Genomic DNA, 27,895 nt, shown 5'->3' with positions numbered 1-27,895 from the left:
TACAATTGAAGGAAGGAAATTGTTTGTTTTGAAGAGTGGAAGATGAGTTCCACTTTCACGTTGTTTTTCCACCTGACCCTTTGTTGCTGCGGCGAACCAGAGCCAAGAGGAACGGGCGACACGTGCTGGCCAGCGCACAGCACCCACATCAGAACTTCAGGTGCTGGAGGGAAGGACAGACAAAAATAAGTCAGTTCCAACATGAGACCGTAACATGAGGATTAACAGGACCTATGAGCCAAACACTTCCTAGGGCAGAGAAAGTTCTGAAAGAAAACTGAAGGGAGGAGGCATTCAACCCAGACAGCTACAGATGCGCCATGTGGATGAGGAGGGAAAAGCATTCCAGGCAGAGGGAACAGAGCGCTCAGGCATATGAACTCAGAGACGTGCACACGGGATGTGCGTGCACACAGAATGTACGTGCACACGGGGTGTGTGTGCACATGGGATATGTGTGCACATGGGATGTGCATGCAGAGGGATGTGCGTGCAGCGGGAGGGCCTCCTGGCATATCCAGAGCCTGGGGGCAGCAGCAGGCCCAGGCCCAGCATATCCAAATCCCCAATCTTATATAAGGAAAAAATACAAAATTGTGAATAACAAAAGGAGATAGAGTGCTGATCCACCCCCCCATAAAAAGGGCAGAAATCAAAGGATACTGCATGATCCCACTTACATGGCGTTCTAGAACATTCGAACTCTGTAGTGATAGAAAGCAGATGAAGGGCCACCTGGGGCAGGGGTGTGCAGGGAGGCCGGCGTGAAGGGGCAAGAGGAAAAGGTCTGGCGTGAGGGGAATGTTTTATGGCTCCACTGGGGTGGCAGTGACACAGGTGTATACATCTGTCAAAACTCACAAACCATGTCCTTAAGTGTGTACGTTTCATAGCATATAAATTACACCTCAGTAAAGATGATTTTTAAAGTAAATAAAAATTTGGGCAGCAAAGGGAACATTCATTTAGAATGAGAAAGGAAATTACAACTAATTAACAAATTTTAAAAACTGACAAACACAAGCATCACAACATCCTGAAAAATACCCATATTGCTCATTAATTAACTGTGTGACGTACATCTGTAATACTTTTCCCTGTATATACTTTTTGGCTTCATTCTCTTTCTCTCTGCCTATGTCAATAACATTACAATTTTTCAATATCAGTGGTTGATCAAAATTTGTTTTTATTATTGAAGATTTAGAAAATATCTTTGGCTTTGTAGTTCTTCACTAACGCCCTCTGTGTTTTGAGTGTTACACACTGAGGCCAAGTGTTTATCACGTCTCCCGACACCGGAGCCCTGAGACTTGTGAGAGGTTTTCACGGGAGAGCTTCCGGCTCTGTGCATTTCAGACTTGTTTCTCCTCCATCCTTTGGGCACCAGGGGACTCATTCATGTCATGCCACAGCCTCCGGCCCCAAACCTTCATGTCAAAATACATCACACGTCACGTGTAACTTGACACAATACGGGATACGAGTTTCCCTGGAAGCTATTTCTACACCAGGCTGACTAGTGATTACTTAACTGTGCACATGGATGAGACAGCCTATCCCACAGTTACCAACCCGAACTCGGTGTATCCTACCACCTCAACTTCCTCTTATCTAAACCCTCAAAGTCCCTGGAGCCTTTCTGACAGTGAGAGGAGACAGAGGGACAGAAGTCAGAGACAAAGACACTAGCCTTAACCTACCTCAGTTAAAATGGCTCACTTGTGCAAATTTGGGAGAAACACGTCACCCTGGGAACACAGTGCTGGGAACCTCAGCAAGGGCCCTGAGCTGAAACCTTAGCAGACCAACGGCCAGGCTACCTCGGGGGAGGGAACACGGTCTAGACAATTTTGGAAGCACGACTTGGAGGAAGTGGCCAGGACCAGTCTGTGGAGGGCTTTGGAAGCCACGTAATGGAATTTAGCCTTTACCCAAGCAGAGGGAAATTATAAAAGCTTTTCCTTTATAAAAAGAACATTACTTTTTTTCAGGGAGATAACTCTGACAATGATGGAAAGGGTTGCTTGAGATTTGTTTTTTTCTGTTTGTTTTAATTTTGTCCTTTAACGCACCGCATTTTTAATGGAATCCCCCACCTCCAAAATAAGATTTAACTTTATTTAAGTGCCCTTACATTGAGAAAACGATCTGAAAGATACTGAAGATTGTTTTGAGAGAAGACCCCACACTGACATGATTAAGTCAAGAGCGGCATAAAATATAGACCGTGAAGTCAAACTCCTGAGTTCCAAACTCAGCCTCACCACTTCCTAATTCCGTGACCTTGGTGAACTCTGTAATTCCACAACCCTCAGTTTTCTCATCTGTAAAACAGGAAGAATAATAGAACCTAAGAGTGCAGTCGGCATGAGGATGAAATGAGTTAATGCACATCAAGCCCTTAGCACAGCTTCTGACTCAATCAATATCAGCTGCAGTGATTATTTTTTGACCGGCCCCTTCCCCAGGCAGATGTTGCCCTGAACCCTCACCTCAGTGGGGTCTCTTTCATGGTTTCTTATCATCACATGACATTATTAGGATATTAAACATTAAAGTGTTCAGAATCAGATGCTGCGACCCATTCCCTGAGAGGACAGTGTAGGGGGAGGGGGTGGCAGTTCAGGTGTTGGGGAGATGGGTCACCACTCAGAAGGGACAATGAGAAAAGGAAGCCAAGACAAACTGGGTCCATCAGGTTCTGACTTTCAAAAGTCCGACTCAGACAAATTTAAGAGCAAAGAGACAATATTGGCTGAAGAAACATAGCATACCTCAGGCACAGCTGGATCCAGGAGCTCCAAGGATGTTGCTGTCAGGTGTCTCGACTCTTCTCCCAGCATCTTTGCCTCTGTGTGATCCCTTAGTTTCCTCTCTAGTTATCAGGATGCAGAGAGAGATGAAAACACCCCCAAAACTCCAGGCTTGCTTCATTCCTACTTAGAGACTCGGAGCAAGGAGGGAGTGCCTACACATCAAAACTGCAGAAAGACTTCTGGTTGGCTTGGGTCATGTGGCCAGGAGTGGTAGGATTCTGACCCTGGCAACTCCACCAGGACCCCAGGGAGAGAAGGACGAGGGAAAGGATGCAAGACAGAGACAATAGAGGTCACTTCGCAGGGGCCAGCGAGGTTAGGGGCAGACTTTGGGTCTTCCAAACACCCCAGCACCACAATTTCCAATTCAAGATTCATTTCCCTTCACCATGCAGCTTCCTGCAGGCCTCACACCATGGGAAGTCTGTCATCCACCCAGACTCTGGGGCAGGCTGCCACCTGCTTCCTACAAGAGGCAACCTGGCTCCGAGGCTTGGGCTGTGGCTGTGGGCACCACGTCAGGCACTGGGCGTCCTTGGGCTGGGGAGCTGCTGAGTCAAAGGGCCTCGGGCCTGGGCTCAGGCTGTTGCTCCTTTCAGGTGGGAGGTAATGAAGGATCCAGAGGCAGCGCAGGGCTGCTGTGCGTGTCCACTAATTGGAGATGGCAACAAGTTAGGGGAAATTCAGGTGCCAAATGCCTCTCCTAGAGGCGCATTTCAAGTGTCTGGGAATTGAGCAACCCCAGCGGCAGGCAGGCCTGGGGAGTTTCCCAGCCGAGGCCACATTGGACCGGCTCCCTCCTCCGCGCCCCCAGCGGGAGAGCACTGGTACCCACACACCTCTGTCTCCATGCCTCCACCCCGTAGGTCCTTAGGCAACTTTCTTTGACCTCTCTGAGCCTCAATTTCCTTAGTCACAAAATCACAATTATGAAGTTCATCTGGGACAAGATTCATAGTAAGGTCATGGCTGCAGGTCTGTGTGGGGTATTTCGTTTTTCTTAAGTCAGTGTTGCTGAATTATGTTTTTCTTAAAAGTGTCCCTTTTGAAAATATTTTCAGTATTTTGGTGTCGAAGGAGTCACAGAGTCCTTTGTGATGGGTGATGTGTGGCCGTGGTTTCAGGTTGCCTTTCTCATTTTTCGCTTTTAGAGAGTCGGCTTTCGGTGGGTGGGTCTTTCCTAAACGTTCCTTGTTTCTTATTCTATTACTTCCTTCTTCTGTTACTAAACTTTTGGAGGGCTTAATCTATTCATCCTTTCCCATCTCCCTAAGCTCATGATAAGCATTCAAGTCTCTACAGGTCACTCCAAGTACCATTTTAGGTGCATGCTCCCAGTTTTGATATATAGAATTTTCATTACAACTTGTATACAATATACTAACTATATTACATAATCTGTGGCTTCTCATTGGAGCCAGGAGTTAATTAGAAGTCATTTCTTTATTTCAAATATATATATACTTGTTTTAAAACTACCTTACTCACCATTGTGTTCCCCTTGTTTATATAGCATAATCCCTGGATATAACAAATAACTAAAGATTATTGAAAGGCAAGAAGGGAGAGAGAAAAGGAGGGAAGGACAGAGAGAGGGAGGTTATAGAGTGACCCTGACTGGTCTGAGCAAAAATTTAACAGGACAGATCTGCGGTAGGAAGAATGTTGGGTGGCTAGATGGAAGCAGAGGAGGGGAGCACAGGCCCCCAGACCCAATTCGGAAACCCTCAGAGGAATTTCAGGAATATCTGAGCCTTGGACCGAGACCTCCTGCCCTCTCTGTCTCCTCCTCCATGTGTGCCAGTGAGGAGCCCACCTCCAGCTGGAGAAAGACAGGCGTCCGGAACCTCCCAGCAGCATGGAGAGTAAAGGAGTAGCCTGAACTATTGGAACAGACCTCCAGAAAGTGTCAGGGGGCAGGTATATGGGCCAGTTGCCTGTTGGCCATCGAATTGGCTGCCTTCCTTCTACATCTGTTTTAAACTACTTTTTTCAGCCTTACGGAGGCTCAAGAGCCATGGAATCAAACAAGCTTTCTTCAACCTTCACTCCCTCGCAGTGGAGTGACAGGAGTCACCAGCAGTCAGTCGAGCTTGTCACACACAGTGTGCCCCACTGAGGTCACGCTCTGTCCCATACGGTCTTCGGTGTTCCCCATAGCGCTGAGCTGGTCAGCTGCCCATCTCGTCCCTGGTCCAGTCTGAGCCCTTCGTCTGCTCTGCTCTGGGAACTACCTGTCCTCTGACTTCGACCAGAGAGCAAAGGTGAGAAACTGGGGCATGTTTCTCACTTTCTCTCTGCTCCCTCTGACCTCTCTTGGCAATGATTACGTCTCCTCCATGGATCCTCACCCACTGGGCAAAACCACCCTGGTCTTAACCTCTGCTGGTGGCCCTGGCTCCTGGGATCCAAAAACAGTACCTCCTCCCATTGTCCCTGCGCCCTAAAGGTGGGAGCAGCTTCCTTCTCAAACTTAAATCTGGGTGCTTCTCAGTTTCTCCAGCCGCCTGCATGACTGATTCACTGTATTCAATTCCCTCTGTTTGAAATACCTAAAGCAATTTCCATTTCTTGGCTGGAAGCTGATTCATACAAACCCACTTTATAGATGAACCCTGAAGGGAAGCTCGGAGAAGCTTAGAATGAAGCTATGACAGTCCCAGTAAGGAAAATACTGGCACGGAGCCTGGGGTCAACCCCACCTCGGACAGTTGCTCACTCGGAGGTCTTCTGAGCCTCAGTTTCCTCGTTTGCCGATGTGGATGGTGGAGAATGGTCACACCAACTGCAGAGAACGATTGTGAAGAGGAAACCAGTTAATACTTCTAGTATTTCAGCCAAACAGAAAGACAGGCACGTGATCACACCACTGAAAACTGGTGGAACTGGGATCCAGATTTCCTACCCAACTGCATGCGTAGATGGTCCCTCACACGGCCATTCATTCATCAGAATGTCACAAGTTCTCTAGCATGTGCTCCATAGACAGGAGAAATGCTGCCACGTGCTTTGCAGGAGGCTACATGTGCAGAAAAGTAAAAAAAAAAGAAAAAGAAAAAGAAAAAGAAGCAGACTCAAATCTGCCCCTCAATGAGCTGAGCAGTTTCCTTACTTCATTGTATTTTTGAATTATTCTAAAAGTCGCATCCTCTTAATACAGAAGGAAATGCTAGAAAGCTAATAATCTCACTTCACTGTCTTCTGAAAAGACTTTACCAGGCTATTACCCCCGTGTTAATAGGCTGGTATAGTCTCACGTACCTTTTGCTATATTTATAAAACATATATAGGGCTTGAGGTTGGGGGAAACGGGATGCTTCATTTTGTTTTCTGTTTTTGTTTTACAAAAATAGGATCATATTAAATAACTTTTTTGGCAAGTTGCATTGCTCGGTCAACAACCATTGAGTCCGCTCCAGACCATTCCATTTACGTCCAGTTCTTTCCGATAGCCTTGTCACAAGCCTAACACAACAGAGTCAGCCCTAACCCTAACCCTGTCGGTGAGTGAAAAACACGCATTCGCAGTGTTAAGCTGACGCTCGGGGCCTGTTTCCTACAGCAGTTAGCACTACTCTGGCCCAGTAGCTCCCAAAATGCGGCTACCACACCCACCAGCAACAGTCTCACCGGGGAAGCTGTTAGAAATGCAGGGCCTTGGCCCAGACCTACCCTGTGAGAAACGCTGGCGAGGGTCAGGGAGCGTGAGAGGCGTCCGGGCCACCCGTGTGTTAGCAAGCCCTACGAGTGGTTCTGACGCATGTTCAGGTCTGAGACCCACTGCCCTCACTCACACCACGTCATTCACAGCCCGCAAGGACCTCGTCTGTTTGTTTGTCCTCTGCAAATAATTGCAGCAACGCAGCTGGGTGCCAGTTTCCGTGCAGAAAGCGTATTCTCAGCGTGTGAGGACCCAAGGAGTTTCTGGATATGCAAAGTTAGACGAGGGGTTCAAGCAAGCTACCCAGATACCCATTCATTAATTGACCCATTCACCCATTCATTTTTTTAGGATGGATTGAATTCAGTCACAGACAGAAAGCAAACATATGCCTTTGTCTTGCGTATTCAGGAAAATGTGATTCTTCCTTAGGTGTGAAGAGATTGCAGTCATTGAGTTCTGCCTGCAACAGGCCGACCAGCTGGAACATGCGAGCAGGGCAGTGACAGCGGCGCCGAATGAACGCGGGAGATGAGAGCGCAGAGAAATGGGAGCCGCCTGCGTGGGCCTGTATCCCGGACCCACCACTTCTCAGCGCTCTCTGGGCCTCAGTTCTCGCTTCTCTAAAGCTCTGGGGATAGGAAACCCACCTAACGAGGCTGTTGGTCCACACTGCACAGCGTGGAGCCCCAAGGGAAGTCTGCCGGTCAGCCTCGGGCTCAACACGTCGCTGTGCCAGTCAAGCGGAGGAAAAGACGAGGGAGGAATTAATGAGTTATTCCATGAGAACCATTTCACTGCACGGCCTTCACTTCAAGAGTTAGAGCACACGTCGTTACTGTGTTCTTCAAGAGGCCCCTGGGAGGTCAGAGTGGCTGGAGGGTGAGGGTGGCAGTGGGAGAAAACATAAAGCCACCCGAGGGGCCCCAAGCATGGCTCTCCAATCAGGAGTTTTGGCTGACAGGTGCAGAAATTGGGGTGGGGGTTTCAAACTTGAGCGTGCTTCAGAAGCCCCTGGCGGCTTGTTAAAAGCACAGAAAGGTGACCCTCACCCCAGAGCTTTCAGATTAAATAGATCTAGGGTGGCACCTGAAAGTTCTCGTCCCAAGCAGGTTCCCGAGGGCTGCTGGTGCTGCTGGTCCTGGGGCCACACTTTGAGGGCCATTGGGTTAAGGTGACAACAGATGCTGTAACAAAGTCCAAGATGCCAATGGCTTATCACAGTGAAAGTTACTTCCCACTCAGGTAACTTTCCAATTCAGGTGCTCCTGGTTGGTGAGTGTGGGGGACACTGCTCCACTCTGTCACTTGGAGATCCAAGCTGGTAGAGGCCCCGCCATAGTCAGCATGTGACTCCCAAGATCACACTGTGTGTGGACAGCCCCCCAATAGGTGAGGAAACAAGTGGAGGAGCTCCACTCTCTTCTTCAGCTCCTTGGCCAGAAAGAGATGCACATCATTTCCATTCACAAGCCATAGGCTAGGACTTCTCACTCAGCCTCACCTTATCCTGGAGGACCTGGAAAATACGGTCCTCGAATGGGGCAGTAGCATCTTCAGAGTAATTCGCTTCTTTCTGGGCTATGCAAGGGAAGGACAAGCCAGCTGCCACTACTGCACAAGTGCTTTCCCATCTCTAACCCCTGGGCCTGGGCACTGGGAAGTGGGTTAGCCCAGCCACAGGCGTAGTGGGAGAAGGGGTCACAGGGTCTATGGAGAGATGGAGACCCGCCTGCCTGCCCCTCTGCAGCTCCCGTCTCGGCGACACAGGCCTATGCTCACCAATGTCTCCGCTCCCTGTGCTGTCTTTACAGCAGAACTGCAGGCTTATGGTCAGCTGGAAGGGCCGTCACTTGTGTGACCTTGGGCCACCTCCTACATTCCGGTCCCATGTAAAGCTCCACCACGCCCAGTCTCTTTCCATGTGGACGAATGGTTCCCATGCTCGCCTGCATATTAGAATCATCTGGTGAACTTTAAAAACATGCAAAACAAATGTATTTACTTAATAAGATTGCATGTACTAATATAATATTATATATCAACTATAATTGAAAAAAAATTCTTAAATATGTTACATTTACCGTAAAGTTCTAAATCACTTGGCAACAAAGGAGACCATCTTCCGACCCAGAATGCATCCTCAGAAATATTCGAGGAGAAAAGACAATGGCAGCCAATGTATCACGGCTGGTGGAATTATTCTGAGTCAACTTAGCTAACCTGGAACTGCACTTCCCAGAATTCCCATCCCTGCATGGTTCCGAGTTAGCTCAGGCCCCAGGAGACATTGTGCATCAGATTTTGCGGTGGAGTGGCAGCATCCACATATTTTTATACTCAGTAGGTCAGCATGGGTCCCCCAGAGCTATTGGGATGCACACATATTGTTGCTGGTCTGTGGGTTCACTGGGGTGACACGGGGCAGCACCTGGCTCCAGCTCCCACCACATGTCCTCCCCCAGCTTCCCAGCTCTTGGACCAGGAGCACATTCAGCTCTGTGGCAAAGGGCATCATTTTCTCCAGCAGGTCACTGCCATCATTGGGGTTGGGGACTCAAAGGGCATAAGAGCTGGGCATGGACTCACATGGCCTTGTGTGTTCCAGCTCAGATTCCTGTGTCCTTCATCTCAGGCTCGTGTGTGTGTGTGTGTGTGTGTGTGTGTGTGTGTGTGTGTGAGAGAGAGAGAGACTGCTTGCCCTGTTGACTTCAAGCCTATACACAGATGCAACATCCTCCCTGAGTCTGTTTAACCAGCCCCCACTGTGGCATGGGACCAAATACTCAAAATCAAGCCCTTGTTTCGCATCACTTGGTGTCTGTCTGAACCTTCACTGATACCCAATCTCATCTACTTTTCCCAGCAACCTTATGAGGAAGGTCTTGTTAGTCCCATTGTGGAGATGAGCAATTTGAGGACCAGAGAGGCTAAGTCATTTGTCCAAGATCCCACAGCTAGCGAGGATGGAGGAGGGCTGGGATTTGAACCTGGGCCTCTCAAACTCCAGAGTTCTCTTCTCAATTGTGATGTTTTGTGGCCTCCTTAAGAAAAAAAGCTGGATCCTATGAGATGGTCGACTCAACACTGGCTTCTCACCTGGGTCTGTGCCAAGATCCCACGCCCCTCCCCCAGGGCGCCAGAGGAAGGGTCTTCCTTGGCCAGGGCCTGCTGGCTGCAGACAGCGGCTACTGTGTTCCCTTCTCTTCACCACTCCAGCTCCAGCCAGCGTTTCCTGTGGGTTAATTACACCATTTTATCATAAATCGATAGGAAAAGGAAAAATGCTTTCTTGGATGATTCCAAACTTAATTCAAAGCCCCAGAGAAACCCTCCCTCAAAACTGTTCTGCTTCCATGTACAAGACACATATTGATCAGAGAGGGGGCTGCTGGGGTGGTGGGGAGGGAGGGCAGGTCCCTGTGGGAGGGACAGAGGCCTGCCCACGAGAGACGCACAGAAAGGCCTGCAGAAAAAGAGGCAGAAAAAGAAACAGATCAAAGTGGAGAAAATGACAGAGGAGAAACAAACACAAACAGCAAAGAGGAGTAACAAAGACACTGGGGTCGAGGCGGGGACAAAGAGGCAGAAAAGAGAAAACAGAAAGCCAGGACAGAAAACCTAGCGGCAAAAGAGAATGGGAGAAACAGGTAGAGGGGACGTGAAAAAAGATGGAGGAGAGAAGTGAGAATAGAGGCAAGAGAATGAGAGCGAGAGCGAGAGAGACAGGGAGAGTGTCTGAAAGTCCTTACCTGATTAACCCTGTTCCTCCTGGTCTCGAGTTCTCAGCAGGGCAGCCCGGGGAGTGGGGGCGTCTAGGGTGTGCCTCAACATGGCCAGTGGGGAAGGGCAGGACACTGGGCCTGGCACGCTGGACACGGGCCACATTTGACACACCTCCAAAAGACAGACATTGGCCTCTGAGTTAGCTCCTTCCTACAGAGCCCCGCTTGCCCCACCTCTTGGGCTCACGTTCCAGAGACAATTACAGAAGGCCTGCCCGGCTGGGGGGTCATGAGCCTAGGGAGAGCCAGGCTGCAGGAGTGGGAGGGAAGACACAGCAGGTGGAACTCACAGCCACCCACCGAGCTGGGCACTGGAAGTCCCTGCCACCTGGAATAAGTGCACAAGGACACACAGGGGAAAAAAAACACGTGTCTGAGGCTGGAAGAGATGAAGAGAGGTCTGTCCACACTGAAGCCTGAGACTCACAGCCAACTGCTCCATCTTTCAGACAACTTCTTACCCTCCACAAAGCCCTCCACCTCCCCACTGAAGGTTTGACTCATCTGCCATTGTCGTTTCTACCTCTTTGCCAACCGTCTTCCCACCTGTCAATGTTTTCGCCTATCTGACATTTCCTCCATTTATCCACCATCTTCCACTTACCTACCTCTGCCCACCCAACCATCAGTCCATCAGAAGCTCCATAATTCATCCCACTCCTCACCTACCCACCAAATTTTCTACCCATCTGGCAACCCCTTCTTCCACCATCCAGCCCCTTATCTGCCAACCACTTCCCCATCTGACAGTCCCCCTACCTAGGTGCCCCCCTCCATTTATCTTCCAAGGTCCCTCCATCCACCAATCCCTCCACCCATCCACCAACTTCTTCACTTATTTGCCAACCCCTCTTCTTTTCTCTAACTCCCCACTTACTAGCCCTTCTCTCCCTTTCCGAATCCCCCAACCAACCACCAAAATCTCCAACCCCTCTGTTCATTTACTACCCACCCCTGTCGATCCTTATACCCACACATCAGCTCTTCCATCCAGCCTGTCGATCCTCCCCTCATCTATAAATACAACTCCTGGCCAATCCACCAATACCAACCACCCCCATCCACCAGCCCATCCACCCATCAATCCAGCAACCCTCCCATTAGTGTGTTAACCTCTTCCTATAATGCTTAGCACTTCACCCACCAAGCCCTCAACACTTCAACCACCTCTCGCCCAACCCAGCCCTCAGGGCGGTTCAGAGAAAAGAAACTGGATTTGTAGACCCTGCAGACCTGGGATATAATCTTACTTTGTTACCCACCGGTGATGTAGTTCAATCCAGTGCTTTCCCCCTGCCATGTCACCGCCTTGGGAGGCTCTTCTGGACCAGTGAGGAAGCTGGACGGAGCAGAAAGGGGAGTGGGGAAAGGTCCTCTCACCGCTGCTGAGGACGCTGGTAAAGTTAATTACAGTCATCTCTGTGCCCTCCCAGCTAACTGGACAGTAGAGAGGAAGCCTCACCCCGATGGCTGTGCCCTGGCCTGTCCTTCCTGCCATGATGGGGCACGTCCAGGCCACAGGCCCCTCCTCTGCCTGAGTTCTGGGGTTCCGAGCTAGCACCCAAGCCATGTAGGTGGCCCCTGCCACCACTGCAACCCACTCAGTCCTACATGGTCTTATCCACTCTCTTAAAAATACAAGCCAATCTCTTGATGATTTACGGACCCATATAGACTCAGGCCCAATAGATTGCAGGGAACACGAAAAGGGGGAGATTACATCAAACCTAGATGGAGGCTACGGAATCAGTAGGGCCTGCGTTTGTGTCCTTCCTGTACTTCCTAGCTCTGTGACCTTCCCAGGTCACTTAACCTCTCTGAGCCACGGTGCTCCTTAGATATACAGTGAGGGTCAAAATGTTCCTACCTACTGCATGGGGTTGTGATTAAAGATATACACACACTGAGATAGGGCCTGACCCACAGTGGGCCCTGTCAAACGTAAGGCTGCTTTCCCTCATCCAGACTGGCCCTGGGGGCTGAGGCCTGTGTTTCTGGGGACAGAAAGCATGACAGGACACGTTTTCACATTCAACCCAGACTGCCTGGACCACAAAGCTAAGCCTTCACCTTAGCGCTCCCTGTAGCAGCATTTCCACGGAAAAACCTCTGTTTTCAGGGAATGTTAAATGCCTAGAAAATATTGCTATGGGATGACTCTTAGCCAGAGCCAGAAACAAATTTCTTTTGTGAATTCCAATGCTCCCTTGGCATGCGCAGCCCTCCATCGTCCAAAAAAAAAAAGAAGACGAAGAAGTCCATGAGCTGACAGGTGAGCGTGTGAGTTTCTGACTTGGGTTTCCAAAGTGGGGTTCAGCAAGTGATCAGTCTAATTGCTTTTGATATCTAGAAAAGCTAATTAAGGTAATCATACTTGGCACTTGTATAATAATAATAAAAATAATGACCCTTTGTATGTAAGGAGCGTCTTTCATCCAAAGATCACAAAGCCTTTACAAACATTAATTAATCCTCACAACTCACCTGTGAGGTGGGTGTAATTAGCCCCATTTTACAGCTGGATGCATTGAGGCAGGGATGGGGTGAGTGATGTGGCCAAGATCACACATTCTATCTACTGCCAAAACAGTAATGGCTCCAAAGATTCCGGAAGCTGCACTCTGGGCTCCCCAACCTTTCTGGTAGGATCCTTCCACTTGACTTTGGGTGACCTTGGGGAGTTCTCCCCAGAGCCAGAGCTCCCTCCTGACCAACCACAGAGAAAAGCAGAATGTCAGGATCGCCTCTGGCTACGTGACCTTTGTGTCCTTCCCCATAAGCCACGAGGATCAGGCTCCATGTGGCTTCAAAGTCCCAGAGTCCAGCCCCACCGCTTGTCACCCTGTTTCTGGCTTCACTGGCTGGTTTTTCCAGGCCTGGAAGCCACCAGCAAAGGCCCAGGTTCAGCCAACCTCCCTTAGCAGTTGAGCTGCCAGATTTAACAAATAAAAATACAAAATGCCAACCAGTGTATTTCAAAGCTGTGGTACATATATACAATAGAATATTACCTGGCCATAGGAAAAGAATGAAATCTTGTGCCCTGGCTGGCATAGCTCAGTGGATTGAGCTCGGGCTGCGAACCAAAGTGTCGCAGGTTCGATTCCCAGTCAGGGCACATGCCTGGGTTGCAGGCCACGGCCCCCAGCAACCGCACATTGATGTTTCTCTCTGTCTTTCTCCCTCCCTTCCCTCTCTAAAAATAAATAAATAAAATCTTAAAAAAAAAAGAATGAAATCTTATCGTTTGCAACAGCATGGATGAACCTAGAAGGTATTACACTCAGTGAGATGAGTCAGACAGAGAAAGACAAAACACCATGCAATTTCATTTGTATGTGGAATTTAAAGAACAAAACAAATGAACAAACAAAACAGAAACAGACTCATAGATATAGAGAACAGACTGATGGCTGCCCAAGAACAGTGTGGAGCTTTGAGGGGCGGGGTGGGAAATTTGAAGGAATTAAAAAGTACAAATTGGTAGTCACAAGGATGTAAAGTACAGCACAGGGAATATAGTCAATAATATTGTAAGAACTATGCATGGTGCCAGGCAGGTAGTTGAAATATGGGGGGAATCACTTTCTAAAGTATATGATTTCCCAACCTCTAGGCTGTACACCTGAAGCTAACATAAAATAATATCAAATGTGAACTATAATTGAAAAATAACATTTTAAAAGTTACAAGATGCACCGTTAGATTTGAATTTCAGAAAAACACCAAATCGTGTGTTAGTATGAGTATGTCTCAGGCAGGATTTGAGACACACTCATACTAAAACATGCTTGTTATTCACCTGAAATTCAAATTTACCTGGACATCCTGGATTTGGTCTGGCGACCCTGCTGATCAGTGGCTCAGGGCCAGGCACGCACAGGCTGGCTGGGCTCACCTTCCCGACCTCCTGCAGTCCCGAGCCTGGCCGAGGGGGGCAGGCTCTCCTCCTCCATCTTTGCCCCTCCTACTAGTCTAGAGAAGGGGAGTGGCCCGCCCAGGATCCCACATCCCTCCCTGCCTGGGCTTCCCCAGAGCCTCCACTAACAACCTTCCCCCACTCACAATGATTCCCCAGGGCCCAGAAAACACAGTCCAAACTCCCTTGATGGGATCCCTTCCAGGCCCCACAAATCTGGCTCCCGAAACCACTCAAGTTTCGTGTCGGCCCCCTGGCCCCCCGTCCCATGCACATCTGGCTCAGTGACGTTAGGGCCCATGTCCCCTAGTGTGTGTGTGTGCACACGAGTGTGTGTGTGCTCTCTGCACTGCAGCCACACCAAACGCCCCCCCCCCCCGCCATTTACTGGCCCCATGCCTTAGGGCATGCAATTCCCTCTGCCTGGAGTTCCAGCGACTTTATATCACAAAACTGATCAAGTCGTTCACTCATTTCACTACTACTATTTATTAAGCACTTACCACATGTCAAGCTTGTAATCCCCAGCTTCATGAAACTAACCATCTAGCACAGAGGTCAGCAAAGTTTTTTCTGTGAAAAGTCAGCTGGTAAACATTTTAGGCTACACCAGCCCCGGGTCTATATCCCAATGACTCAATTTTTCCAACTGTAGCATAAAAGCAGCCACAGAAAATACAGAAATGACTAGGTATGGCGGTGTTCCAATAAAACTTTATTTACAAAACCAGACAGTGAGCAGCATTTGGCCCATAGGCCGTAGTTTGCCAACCCCTGGTCTAGTCTCAGACGCAGGCACTGAAAAGAGAACACAAATACCTGGTAACTGTGAATAACAAACTCTTAAAGCTGTGAGGGGAAAGATTCTGCTCAGAGTTTGGGCCCTCCCCCGCCCCCTCCGGGGCGGACCCCCGCCCCCACGCAGCTTTACGTCAGTGGTTCTCCCTCTCTGCTCCCTCAGCATCTGGGTTTAGAGACACATCCGTGGTCGTTGGAGGGGGATCTCCCCTTCCAACACAGAGCATCGCTGGTGCTGCGCATCAACCTCCCTGAGGCCGCCCACTCCCCAACAACCCCCCACCCACCACAGGCACCAGTCGGGGCCAGGCTACGGGTGGGCAGGGTCTGGCTGCAGGCCTGGACCCCCTCCAGAACAGTGGCACAGCTCCGCTCACCCCTCATCCCTAAGGTCTGTCCTATCACCGCTCCTACCAACTGTCCGTGTCTGATTAATAACCGGCCTGAGCAAGGCCGGGAATCTTACTGAACAGGCAGTGAGAAGCACCAGCTCTGTCGGCATGGAGGAAAGGTGAAACTGTCTGAAGAGGGTCCAGGGCCATAAGAAGGGCCAGACGCTTGCAGCATCATGACCCTCATCCCCTCCCTTGCGTCGTCACCCGCCCGGCCGCAGGGTGACTTGTCAGTGCACATATCTCACACACACACACACACTGGAAGCTTGTGTTCTTGTCCTCTGTACATTCAGAATGCAGGCTCACTCACATCTTGGGCACATGTATGTGCAAGAACACACACAAGCATGCACGAATTCCTGCTTCTCACAGGTGCCAGGACTGCTCTCAGCCAGCAGACAAACTTGGGCATGGTCACAGTCTTGCCTTGTGCTTATCCTTGCATACACATATAGACACGTGTGTGCTTGCACATGCTATACACATGTGTGTGTGCATTATACATGTGTGCGCTATACCTGTGTGTACACTGTGCGTGTGTGCATGTGCATGCACTACAGCGCGAGTGTGCGTGCACACACACACTATGCTCGTATATACTGTGAAATCCAGCCCCACCATGTGTCTTGCAGGAGGAACTGGCCAGGAAAATCACATCTTTGGCATCCCTGGGCTGCCAGCTCTGTCTGGGCTCCCGCTGCCAGTCTCAGCTCTGAGGCAGCCACAGGAAGTTTCCGTTTCCCTGGCTGCCAAATTCCAGTCACCTCTGACCCCCAGAGAGACAGAAACTGCTCCGGCTTCCTGCGAGCCACTGAGCACTCTGTACCCACCACAGCAGCCACATGTGGTACGAGGAGATAAAGCGGGGCTCAGTATCCATGCTACTGCGGCCATGGCGGCTTCCTCAGCCCCCCTTGGGGGTCCAGGCCTGGCATGCCAGAGCCTCCAGGGAAGGACATTGGGCTGAGCCCAAGGTCAGAATGTCCCCATTATCTCAAGGACACTGACGGCTTTCCTGCCCTGCTGCTTCCCAACACATCTAGCAGCCTTGAGGAACTCGCCACCCCCAGCAGCCGTGATGCCTCCATACAGCCAACGCCTGCTGCCCCTTTAACTCCCAGTGAGCAGTCGGGCTCCAACCTCTACACCTTCCTGCAGGCAGCCAGTGGCTCAGACGGCAGTGACCGCAGCAGCGATTAAGAAGCTGCTGAACCAATGCCCAGCCTCTCGGTTGAACCAGTCGGTGAGATTTGGACGCCCTGCAGTGTCCTCACGTTAAGCCATTAATTTATTCACTCATCCAAGACACATGTGCTGAGGCTGTGCCTGGTGCTGGGGATTCAGAGGTGAATAGACAGGAGTCGCTGGTCTCCCTTTGGGGACGAAAACCTGGGCGCCGAGCGTACCCACTAACATAGCCCGCTGCCGTCAGGAAGGCTTCCTGGAGGAAGTGAGGTCGGACTTGAATTCAGAAGGCCAAAGAGGAAGAATAAGTTAGACAAAGCCAACAAGTGTAAAGGGCTAAAGAGGCTGGGCCTGGCATGTAATGGGCTGTTGGCTGAATGAATGAATGAATGAATGAATGCATGAAGAGTCATACAAAGTTCTCCAGTAGGAGCATGACTGACTCCTCTCGATCAGCAACACTTACAGCTGTTGCTGGGGATCCCCAGGACCCCACTTCTCACTGACGGCTTCTTTGTCCAGGATGGACTCCCTGAGCCCCATGCCCACCGCACACCTATGTTTGGACACAAACACACCACACAGACAACTGGCCACAGATGCACCTGTGCACACAGGTAGCTCGTGCACATGTGAGACAACCACGTGCCACCACGTGCCGTCCATGTCCCCACGTCTAAGGGTGATGACAGCGGTAAACACCTTTATCACACTTCGCCACGGGCCGGGCAGCCGGCACTGTTCTCTCTCCTCCGCATTTATTAACTCAGCTAATCCAGTCCCCTAAAGGAGGAACTGTGGCGATCCCCATTTTTATAGATAAAGGAACTAAGACATGGACAGGTGAGTCATTTGTCCAAAGTGATATATAGCTAGTAAGTGGCAGGGCTGGAATTTGAACCAAGCCATCCGATCCCAGGGTCCATAGTCTTTATCACCCATGCAGAGCGGTCCCCACCCCCGCCCCTGTGCTTCAACGCTCCGCACAGCCACCCACGTTCCAGTCCAGCCACACTAAACCTCTCGGGGCCCCCCAAATCCACACACCCCTGCCATACGCACCTCCTTGGTCCGTTTGCTACCATCTTTCTCCGCAGTACAGATCTCCTTATGAGATCTGTTTTTATTATTTGTTTACCAAACATTTGTTAAGCACAGATTATAGTCCGGGCTTTGTGCTAAACAGTTTATGTGCATTCTCTTATTCAGTTCTCACTGCAACCTTACAAAGGTTCTGTTAATTATTAGCCGCATTTCACAGATGGGTAAAATGAGGCAGTGCGTGGTCAGGCCACCCGCCCAAGGTCACAGAACACCAGAGTGTGGAATAGACTCGAACCATCTCAACTCATCGGCTCCTAATCTCATCTCAGGCTGCATCCTGCTCAGTTTTGGCTTCTGTAGCTGAGAGGAAAGTCTAAGGGGGAGGCGGACAAGAAAAGGAAGAGGGGGAAGAGGAGTGACAGAAAATCAAAATGCAAGGCTATGGGCCACTGTGAACCCTGCATGTGGGCAGAGAGGGTAGAGCAACCCTGGAAATGTTTTACACACATTGTACTGTGTGCAGCTTGGAAATATTTGGAACTATGAAAAAGTTGAAAGGATGGTGCCATGAGCACCCATAAACTCACCCTCTAAGTATGGCAATTAGCATTTTACTGTACTGGCTTCATTGCCTATCTCCCCATCTTGCCGGCCGTCAATCCACTGAGAATGGCAAACACTTGGCAGAGTTCTCAGATCTAAACAGGTGGTTCAAGGCCAAGCTCCCTCGGGAAAAACCCTGAGGGTGACCCTGGTTATGGGGTTTTTACGGGAGCCAAAGAGGCCGTGCACGGTTCACGTATACGCAGCAGGTACACGTGTGGGCAGGAGTGTGGGCACACCCGCACACACATGCTCACAGGCCCACAGGAAACACGGACACAGAGGACGAGGGGCTCTGGGATTTGGAAAAGAGCCAGGAGCCCCCTCAGTGGGCCAGCCGGCCAGTTCCTTCCCACCAGCCATCCCCACAGGGGACAGCCAGGCCCTCCTCGCAGCCCCACCAGGCCACTAGGAGCCCTGGGGCTCAGGGCCAGCCAGGGGGCGGGGTGTTTCCCTAATTGTCCTGCTTGTCGCTCACCCAGCAGAGGAAACAGCCGCTGGCTTCAGTCTCCAAATGACAGGAAACGCCATGGAGGGCTACTCGGCCAGTAATTACTACTTTGAGAAAGGAGAAAAAAAATGCTGAGGGGGAAATGGTTCCAACTCAAATAATCTGCTCATTGGGGGGATGGGAGGCTGTTTCAAGGAAAAGACATTTTGAAAAGCCTTCAATCAATCTGACAAGCAATTATCTGCTTAGCTGCTGGTACAACTCTCCCCCTCCCTCCCCCCAGGACTGGTGCCCCTCCCAGGAAAACAAGAGCCCCAGACTGACACTCTGCTCCCCAACCCCCCTACCCCAACCCCAGTAGCCAGAAAGTTGAATGAGATTGAGATCCTGCCTGGGAAACCTCAGGGTCTGGGGGCAGCCAGTGGCTAAGGGCAGTGGCTGCCTGATTCTTTCCTCCACCTTTCACACTCCCGTGTCCACACACACACGCACTCACACACACACACACACACACACACCCTCTACCCAGTGGGACCACATGCCCTCCTGCCCCGCGAGTGGTAGACTGAGCCTGTTTCAAACAGCCACCCAGGGAAGCAGAAGCATTCTCACGTTTCACTCACTCATTCATTCAACAATCATTTTCTGGAAAAGAAAATCCACCAGGACTTCGGATGAGAAGGATGGGAGACACCCATGGCCTTCTGAATAGAGCTGGGGGAGAAAGTCTTCGTCAGCAGCTTTGTGGCTCCTGATCTGGTTGGGGGAAGCCGCACAGAGGACTGACTGGCTGCGAAGGGGCAGGAGAGTGTGAAAGGCAAGTTCTGGGCCCCCTAGAGTGCCCTGGGAAGCCGGGCAGAGGGCTCTCTTCCCCTCTGCCTGCCCCAGCCCCAGCCCCAGCCCTCCTCCTCTGGCAGTCCCCTCTCCCGAGATCTGGCCCTAGCTCTCGCTCAGAGAATCCTGGAAATTCTCTCTAGCAGAAGCCATGGGTCTGGCTGCTGTCCTCCCAGGGAGTTCTGAGTGGAGAGACCAAGAACGATCCTCCAGCATCACAGAGTAGGGGCGCGACAGGCTGGTCCCCACCCCACACCTCGCTCTCTCCTCTCTCTCTCCAGCAATGTGCCGGGCCTTGTGCAGCAGCATGGCTATACAGGCTCTCCGTGGGCCTTCCCGACCACCTGTGAGCAACGAAGACTGCTACTCGCCAGAACATTCTACAGGCAAGGAAACAGAGCTTGCAGTTATAAGCAGGAGGGTTGAAAATTTTTTTAAGATTTTATTTATTTATTTTTAGAGAGGGAAGGGAGGAAGAGAGAGAGAGAGAAAGAGAGAGAGAGAGAGAGAGAGAGAGAGAGAGAGATATCAATGTGCGGTTGCTGGGGGTCATGACCTGCAACCCAGGCATGTACCCTGACTAGGAATTGAACCTGCGACACTTTGGTTCGCAGCCCACACTCAATCCACTGAGCTACGCCAGCCAGGGAGAGGGTTGAAATTTAAACCCAAGTCTTGCCCACTCTCCTATCCATGCTGTTAACCACTTTGAGATACCAACGTTCCAAACGAGATGCTCATTTAACCCAGAACGAATGTTCAATAAATGTGAGCTCTTCTTAATCTGTCCTTGTCCGCCGTGGAACCCCACGAAGGCTGCATCAGCAAAGCGGAGTGCCCTGATAGGGAAGGCCCACAAGATACACGTGAAAACTGGTGCCCTGCGTTTTGCACTTGGACCTTGGGTACAATCGAGAACAAACTCGTACGTCCGGCCAGGTGGGCCATACACGCAGAGCTTAGAACAGGATGACTAATTGCACCTCCAGCACTGTGGGCCAGAGTCTGCTGACCAGGCTCTCAGGCTCTTGCCCAGAGCTGAGCGGAGAGGCAGGCGCTGACACCGGCAGGCCCTGCCTGACTGCGGAGCCCCGGACGTGGGACCCCTCCCTTCTGTGTCTGCTGCTTGGAAAGGGACTGAGACCACCCCCCCCGGACACGTGGGCCCTTGCCCCTCCCACCACACTCACTATAGCTGCTCCCCGTGCTCTGGGACACACACAGGACACGCTATCTGCCAAGGCCATCAGTCAGGAGAGGAATGCCTGTGTCAACGGGGCGCAAGGATCCTGCCCGCCCGGCACAGGAGGGAGGCAGCTGTTTGCTCTCCCAGAACATTTCACTTTGTCTTCAGTGTTTGGCAAGACATATCTGATGCACTGGCACGCAGGGGTGTTGCTCCTTGTGTCCCCACGGGGACACACCCTCGAGTTTTATGACCAGAGCAACTCGAGTACACGACCTGCCCCAGGTGACACCCAACCCCCACCTCTTGACTGCACGGCAAAGCAGAAATTCTCCACTTGCCAAAGAACTTGGGCCAGCCTCCAATCACCCATCCATCCATCCATCCATCCGTCCATCCATTTCATCAGCATTTAGTGATGCTAGGCACCAGAGATGCAGGGACAAATGACAACTGTTCCTTCCCTCCAGAACTCAAGGTGGAGACGATGCCATTGGGAGGTGCAGCCTAGCAGAATGGGGCCTTGCAGCACACGCAACTGGGTTCAGATTTCAGCTGTGTCGCTTCCTAGCAATGTGACCTTAGCGAGTGACTGTCCTCAGCAAGCTGCAGCCTTCTCCCATGGAAGAGGGGATGATGGGGTACCTACCTCCTCTAGTTGTTGGGGCAACTACGTGGAAAATTGCTTGTGAAGTGCTAGGCATTGTGCCTGGCACGTTGGGCTTCCCGAGGTGTGTCAGCTAGTGTTACTCATCATTGCCTTCTGTGAAATGGGTATGACAATCCTCAGCCTGTCTGCCTTCACAACAGGGTCAATGCCAAATAGGATAGCATGTGGGGAGAGTGTTTTGGAGATAGTGGAGTGTTTATAGTATCACTTACCCATGTAATAAATGTTCCTTGAGCATCTGCGATGTGCCAGGGGGGTGCTGGGAAGGGTGAGGGAGGCACAAATGTCTCGCACATTCCAGCAGCGTCTGGAAAAGAAGATCAACCTCTGATCAGACAGTCATGGGTTTGGAGCAATAAGAACAGCAATAAAAGTTTCTACATAGCAAGGCAGGGGTGGGGGGTCATTAGCTGACTGCAGAGGCCAAAGCAGGCCTCCTGGCAGAAGGGAAGTCTCGAGGCTCAATAAGAATCCAGGCTTTTAAAGTCTGAGCGAGGAGCCTATTGTCCAGTTAGAGAATCAGAATGCCTTGGGTGACACAAGAGGGGTGACCCAGACGAGGGCTGCTCCTGTACAGGGGCTCTGGGGACAAATATCCAAGGAGCCTGGAGGCACCTGGACCCAAGGTCAACCTTTACGCCAGGAGAGGGCAAGGCCGCCCGAGGAAAGCCTCGTGAACACAGGAGATGGGCCTGTGCGGGCTGAAGGGAGGCAAGGGCTGCAGCTGGGTGGGCCAAGACGTGCTGCCTGGGTTCCATGACGTCCCTCAGTCCATGGTGACAGCTTCTGCAAGGGGCAGCTGGTGGAGCCTAGACTGGAGCCCAAGTCTGGCTGTCCACGGCTCTCTATTGGTCAGACCCCCAGTCTGGGCCGGGTGACCGGCTTCTGACCGGGATGGCTGCCCTGATCACCCCCTGGCCCCAATTTGCCTCCAGTCCTCCCAATTTGCACCTGTACACGGACCCCAAGCAAACCTCTCTCCCTACAAACTTCTTCCAAATCAATCCTTTTCTGCTCCCTGTAGAAACCAGACTCCACCCACCCACCCCAAGCAGCACCCCCCCCCCCCGCCCTGTCGGCAAGCATCCTGTCACCTCCTCACATCCCCAAACCACTTACCAGTGTCCCTGGGGCTTAATGCAAGTCACAGGAGAAGCCCTTGGCTGCCATCCACCCCAGGAAGCCACATTAGCAACTTCATTCATCAGGGGCAGGCCTGTGCCTCTATTGTCTGCCCTAATCATTTGTTTATTCCAACTCTGGCACAGCCCCAGCTTATCACAGTTATTACCGTCCAGCATGGCAGAGACACTTGTCGTTCCTCCAATGCCAGCATATAGGAATGGCATTATTGCACGTGGAAACAAAAGACCCCCCTTACTCAATACCACCCAAAATATCAGATAATGTTCAGAAAAGAAAACATACATTCATTACTCGTATAATCCACATATACCTTTGAATCTGCAAAGAATCAAAGTGACAAGGAGTAACAGTTTCTCTCAAAGCCAACAAAATTGGAAACAGTAATACCTGATGCTACTGAGGCTGCTCTGAAATCGCCCAACAGGAAAGCTTTGCTGGAGGCAAAGCAAATTAGAACAACCTTTATGGAATGTAAATGGGGAAATATGTATCACAGGCCACAAAAATGTGCCTACCCTGAAACCCACGGATTCCACTTCTGGGAATTTGTCCTAAGGAAATGAGACAAATAAAAGGAACACTCTGTGGAAAAAGAAAAGTGTTTGTTAAAGCATTATTTAGAATGAAGAATAATTGAAAGTCAAATTCAACAGTACCCAGCATCCATTTGATGAAATAATAGGGTAATCTCCGAGACTGGTGCAGCAGGCAAAGGGACGCTTAGACTGTGACATTAACTGGGAAAGCAGCGCTCACATTTCAAGTTTATTATCGAGTCCAACACGCACACACTGTGGATGAACATAAAAATCACAGCACTTGCAAGGCCAGCCTGCTAGCCTTCTGGGAAGGGCTTTTCCCTCATTTTCTAAATTTTCAGTTGGGTTGTATGTTGGTTTTACAGCTTCTTTTAACTGGAGCTAACAAATGATCATGCTTCACAAAAGAACCACAAAAGGCCCTTAATTAGCGGAACTTTCACAAGACCCTTGGCCTGTCTGGGCCTTATTTCCACCTTCCTTAAGATCTGTTCTCTAAATGACGCGTGGGAGGTAGGCAGACCTGGGAAGACTTGGCAGTCTTCGAATCAGGTGCTATGAGGAATGCGATGGTCCGAAACACCGGCCAATGGACTTTGTACCCACCCACAGCATCTCTGCAATGGGGGTAGCATCATCCCCACTTAAAGGATGGGACAACTGAGGTTCAGGTGGGTTGGAGGCTTGACCAAGAACAACACAGATAGTAAGGAGTGGAGGCAGGGATTCAAATCCAGGTCCCTCTGCTCCACAGTGTCTGTTTTATTCTTGCCGTGTTTCTCAATCCAGGCTGTTTTTCTCAAATGGACATATTTTCAAAGGAGCTGATTCATTAAAAGGAGTTGGAAGCTGTGGCTTGAAGGGAACTCAAGGCGGCCCGTCCAGGCTGCCCAGGAGGCCTTGGAAGGGAATGCAGGACTCAGGCGTTGGCTGGTTTGCTTGAAAGGTAATCAGCATGGCCACTGGCTGCAAAACCCATTGGGTCCAAGCATTCCAAAAGAAGGCATCCACTTTACCAAGAATGTACCTCCACAGCCACGGAGACAGGCCCCAAAGAAGGAAAAAGGGCCAGCGGGCCCCTGATTGGCGCCTGGTGATGTCATGCCCCACCCAGAAAGCCCGTAAACGCTGCCCGCTCTGGGGCAACTTTATGGGGGACTTGGTGTCTGCACACTCCCTCCACGGCAGCCAGGCTGGCATGACGGCTCCTGTCGGCCAGCAGCACCCCACCTGCGCCCTGCACATCCCCAGCCTCCCTGCACCAGACCTCTGAAGCCTGTAATTACCTGCAGTGCCCTGTGGCTTTATGGGCTCCTGGAGAGGGAGACAGGCAGGATGAGGAAGTTCCTTGAAAGGGACAGGGGAATCTTCCTCCCAGCAGCGTCTCTCTGTACCTCCCACCGTTCTGAGGGGTTGGGAAGCAGATCGGGGCAGTGCCCAGCCTCTGCAGACCTACAGACACCCTCCCAGTGCCCAGGCCTCCCAGCTGGCCCCAGCAGCATGCACCCTCCCCCAACCATCCTTCAGCGGCTCCCCCCACCCCACGGCTCTTAGGACAAAATATACAGATTCCTCCCTGTGGCCTCCAAGTCATCTAGGGTCTGTCTCATCTCCCAAAACTCCCCTGCTCCATCCCACGGGTGACTGCAGTGACCTCCTCACCATTCCCACACCACTGCACCCTCGCTTGCCTCTGAGCCTCCTCAAAGGCTAGTCCCTCTGTCTGGAACACTTGTCCCTCCCTCTCCCACTGCTCACCCCTCTTTCGCTAGCTACCCCCCGCCCCACTTACCCCTGAGTCTCAGTTTAGATTTCTCTTTATTCAGGGATCTTTTGTGGACATCTGTCCCAGGAGGCAAGGTGTCCCCTGCTTCCAGGCTCACAGAGCCCCCCAGGTTTGTCTCATATTTTAGTCACCGGGGTCCCCATAGAAGCAGATGCTACAACAAAAATTCGGCTGCAGGTGGTTTATTTAGGAGGTGATGCCTGCATCTGCTGGCAGAGAAGTAGGGAGTAGGGCAGAGCAAAGACGGCAGCCAATGGAGGGCGTGTGTGTATGGGGCAAGTGGGGTTAATTCTTCAGTGGGGAAGGAACCCGGGTATCAATCACCAGTCCCAGAAGTCACTGTTCTGGAGGCTCTTCCTGATGGGTGTCACCTGGCCTGCCAACAAGTACAGGTGCCGTGGGCTCAGGCAGCCAGGGAAAGTTCCCCAGAAGTCAGGTGGTGAGCACCGAGGCTGAGACCTGAGAGGTCTGCAGCCAGCATCGCCTCTTCCACTGAATCACAGCCCAGCACCCTCACCGCAGCTGCCTCCCGTGCGCTCTCTCCTCCCCAGGACCGCCCCGAGCTCCATGCAGGCTGGCGTCACGCCGGTTTTGTTTGTGGCTGTCCCCCAGGGCCCAGCACAGTACTTGGCACACATTTGGCAAATCCAAACTGTGTTCTGCATGGGGGCGGGGCGGGTAACCCAGGGATCTTATCACAGGGGCCTCAGTTTTCCAGCTGGGACACCCGAAGATCCAGGAGGTAAAGCCACAAGAGGAAACCTAGAACACCTTTCATTATTCTAAGCATTGGCCAGAGATTCCAAGGGTCCATCTTGCCCCTTCAGAGCCTTCGGTGAAGACAACAAATGCAAGCAGAGCCAGAAACCTGGGTTCAACTCTCAGCTCTACCAATTACTGTGTGACCTTGGGCAAGCTGCTTAACCTCTCTGTGCTTCGGTTTCTTCAACTACTGAGACTCAGAATAAAATGAGAGTTTTGGGGTGACTTCAGAGATCTCTGAGTGTGGCGCAAGGCAGGTGCAGAATCTAAATCTGAGAAGACTGCATGTTCCTCTTTGCCCCAAACCCAAGAAATCAATAGAGAAATAAAAGGACTAAAAAGGCTCCAAGCCTTGCTTCTCCTACCAGCCAGCCAGGCCCTGGGACAGACAGGGAAACTGAGGCCTGGAGACAAGAAGGGCAGTCACCAGATCTCGCCTTGAGGTTGGGGCTAAGATGAGAACCCAGGTGACCAGGCGCTCTGTCCCTCCACCCCTGCAGAATGGGGGTAGGAGTGCAGAGGGACCGACTGACCATGTCCAGACCTAAGGCCAAACGCTGCTCACGTGCACTCCTGTTTGCTCAAGGGGTCGGGCCAATGACCATCTGGTCACATGTCCAGTGTTGGAATGTGAGAGGCCAGACAGAGACACAGGAAAGGGGGTGGCATGGGCTCGGTTCTACATTCTGCCTTGCATCACTGCCCCCAGATTCTGAGAAATCGGGTGAAAGTGTAGCAAGTCTGGGGCCTTGGCCACCTGGGGTCAGAGACTGGGAAGGCCCTGCCCCAGGGCGACCCTGCCCCCTCGCAGAGCTGGGAATCCTGGTTTTCTGGCACTCTTGTTGAGCCCAGTACTGGGCCACTCAGAAGTAGAGGGTGGTTCTGGAACTTGGAGAGCCTATGAGATCAAGCCAGGCCAGATCTGACCGTGTGTGTGTGTGTGTGCGCACGCGCACCTGTGTGTGCCAGAGAGAGCCACAGAGACTGGCACAAAAAGCAGCTCAGCCATCCTCCATGCTGGCCAACGTCTGTTGTCACCTCCTCTGTGCCCAAAGGAAGAGAAAGTAAATGGGACCCCTCCCCTGTCCGGCCAGGGACTTAGAGTCCAGTGAGGGAGCAGGAGCTTGGGCAAAATCTAGAAGTGTCCTCCATGCATGGAATGCCTGCTGTGTCCCCTAATTTCATCTGCCTGACAACTGCTTGAGGAAGGGGCAGGGGGGCAGGTATTACCCATGTCACTGCTGAAGAAAATGAGGCTAGGGAAGGCTCATGGGCTCACCTACAGGAAGTTCCATGGGAAGCCAACACCAATCTGCATTTGCTGACCATTGAATTCCCAGTGATGGGCACCAAGGCAGATGGCTGGCAAATCTTCACTGAGTAAGGGAATGAATTAATGAATGAATGAATGAAGTGTCAGAGGCAAGATTAGAACCCAGGTCTGACTGCCACAAGTGCCAGATGTTCCTTGATTTGCAGACATGCAAAACTCTCTAAGAGAAGTCAACGCAAAGCAGTGTGGGAACCAAGCTTGTCGTGTGAGACGCCGTCAGGAGTGACACAAAGAGCAGTAACATTTGGTTGAGGTTTTGAAGTATAAGCAGGAGTTTTCTAAACTGACCATTCATTCCCCAAATGTTTAATCAGCCTCCATTGGCTGTCTGGCACTCTTCTAGGAGCTGGGATCCATCAATGAAGGACATAAGATTTCTGTCCTCGTGGGGTTTAGATTAAAGAAGGCCAGAGGAGAGGGCACTTTGGGCAGAGGGAACAGCACAGGTGAGGAGCAAGGGGGTGTGTGTTGGGAATGCAGAACGTGGGGTATATTTGGGTGGGAGGGGTGTGAAGGGATTGTTGGAAACACGAAACTGGAGAAATAAGCCCAGGTCCAGAGGGTTTTGAGTGCCTGAGGGCAGATGGGAACAGGGAAGGGGGGTGTTTGTTTGTTCATTTGTTTGTTTGTTTGTAACTCATTGACCCAGTACGTTTGACTGCATCCGTGATTTTTTTTTTTACTTAGTTTATGTGTTTTTCTCCTAACTTAAGCCATAGATACCACCACAAAAAAAAACCTGGAGCTCCAAAAGTTTTTAGTGACATTGAGGAGAAGAGAAATCAGCATTGCTCATTGTTCATCTTTGCATATTTTACACTGATTATGGTACTGAAAAATATTTCCACGTTTAAAGCTGGAGCCTTCACGTCAGGTACCCAGACCTCAGCATGGGTGGTTAAGTTGCTTATAAAATATGTGACATGTTTTAATTTCTTTAAATCAATCAATCAATCATTTGTGATGTCTTTGGCAGGGA

This window comes from Phyllostomus hastatus, unplaced genomic scaffold, assembly GCF_019186645.2.
Source record: "Phyllostomus hastatus isolate PE091 unplaced genomic scaffold, TTU_PhHast_1.1 phas_contig_17, whole genome shotgun sequence".
Taxonomy (NCBI): domain Eukaryota; kingdom Metazoa; phylum Chordata; class Mammalia; order Chiroptera; family Phyllostomidae; genus Phyllostomus; species Phyllostomus hastatus.
This window is presented reverse-complemented; position numbering follows the sequence as displayed.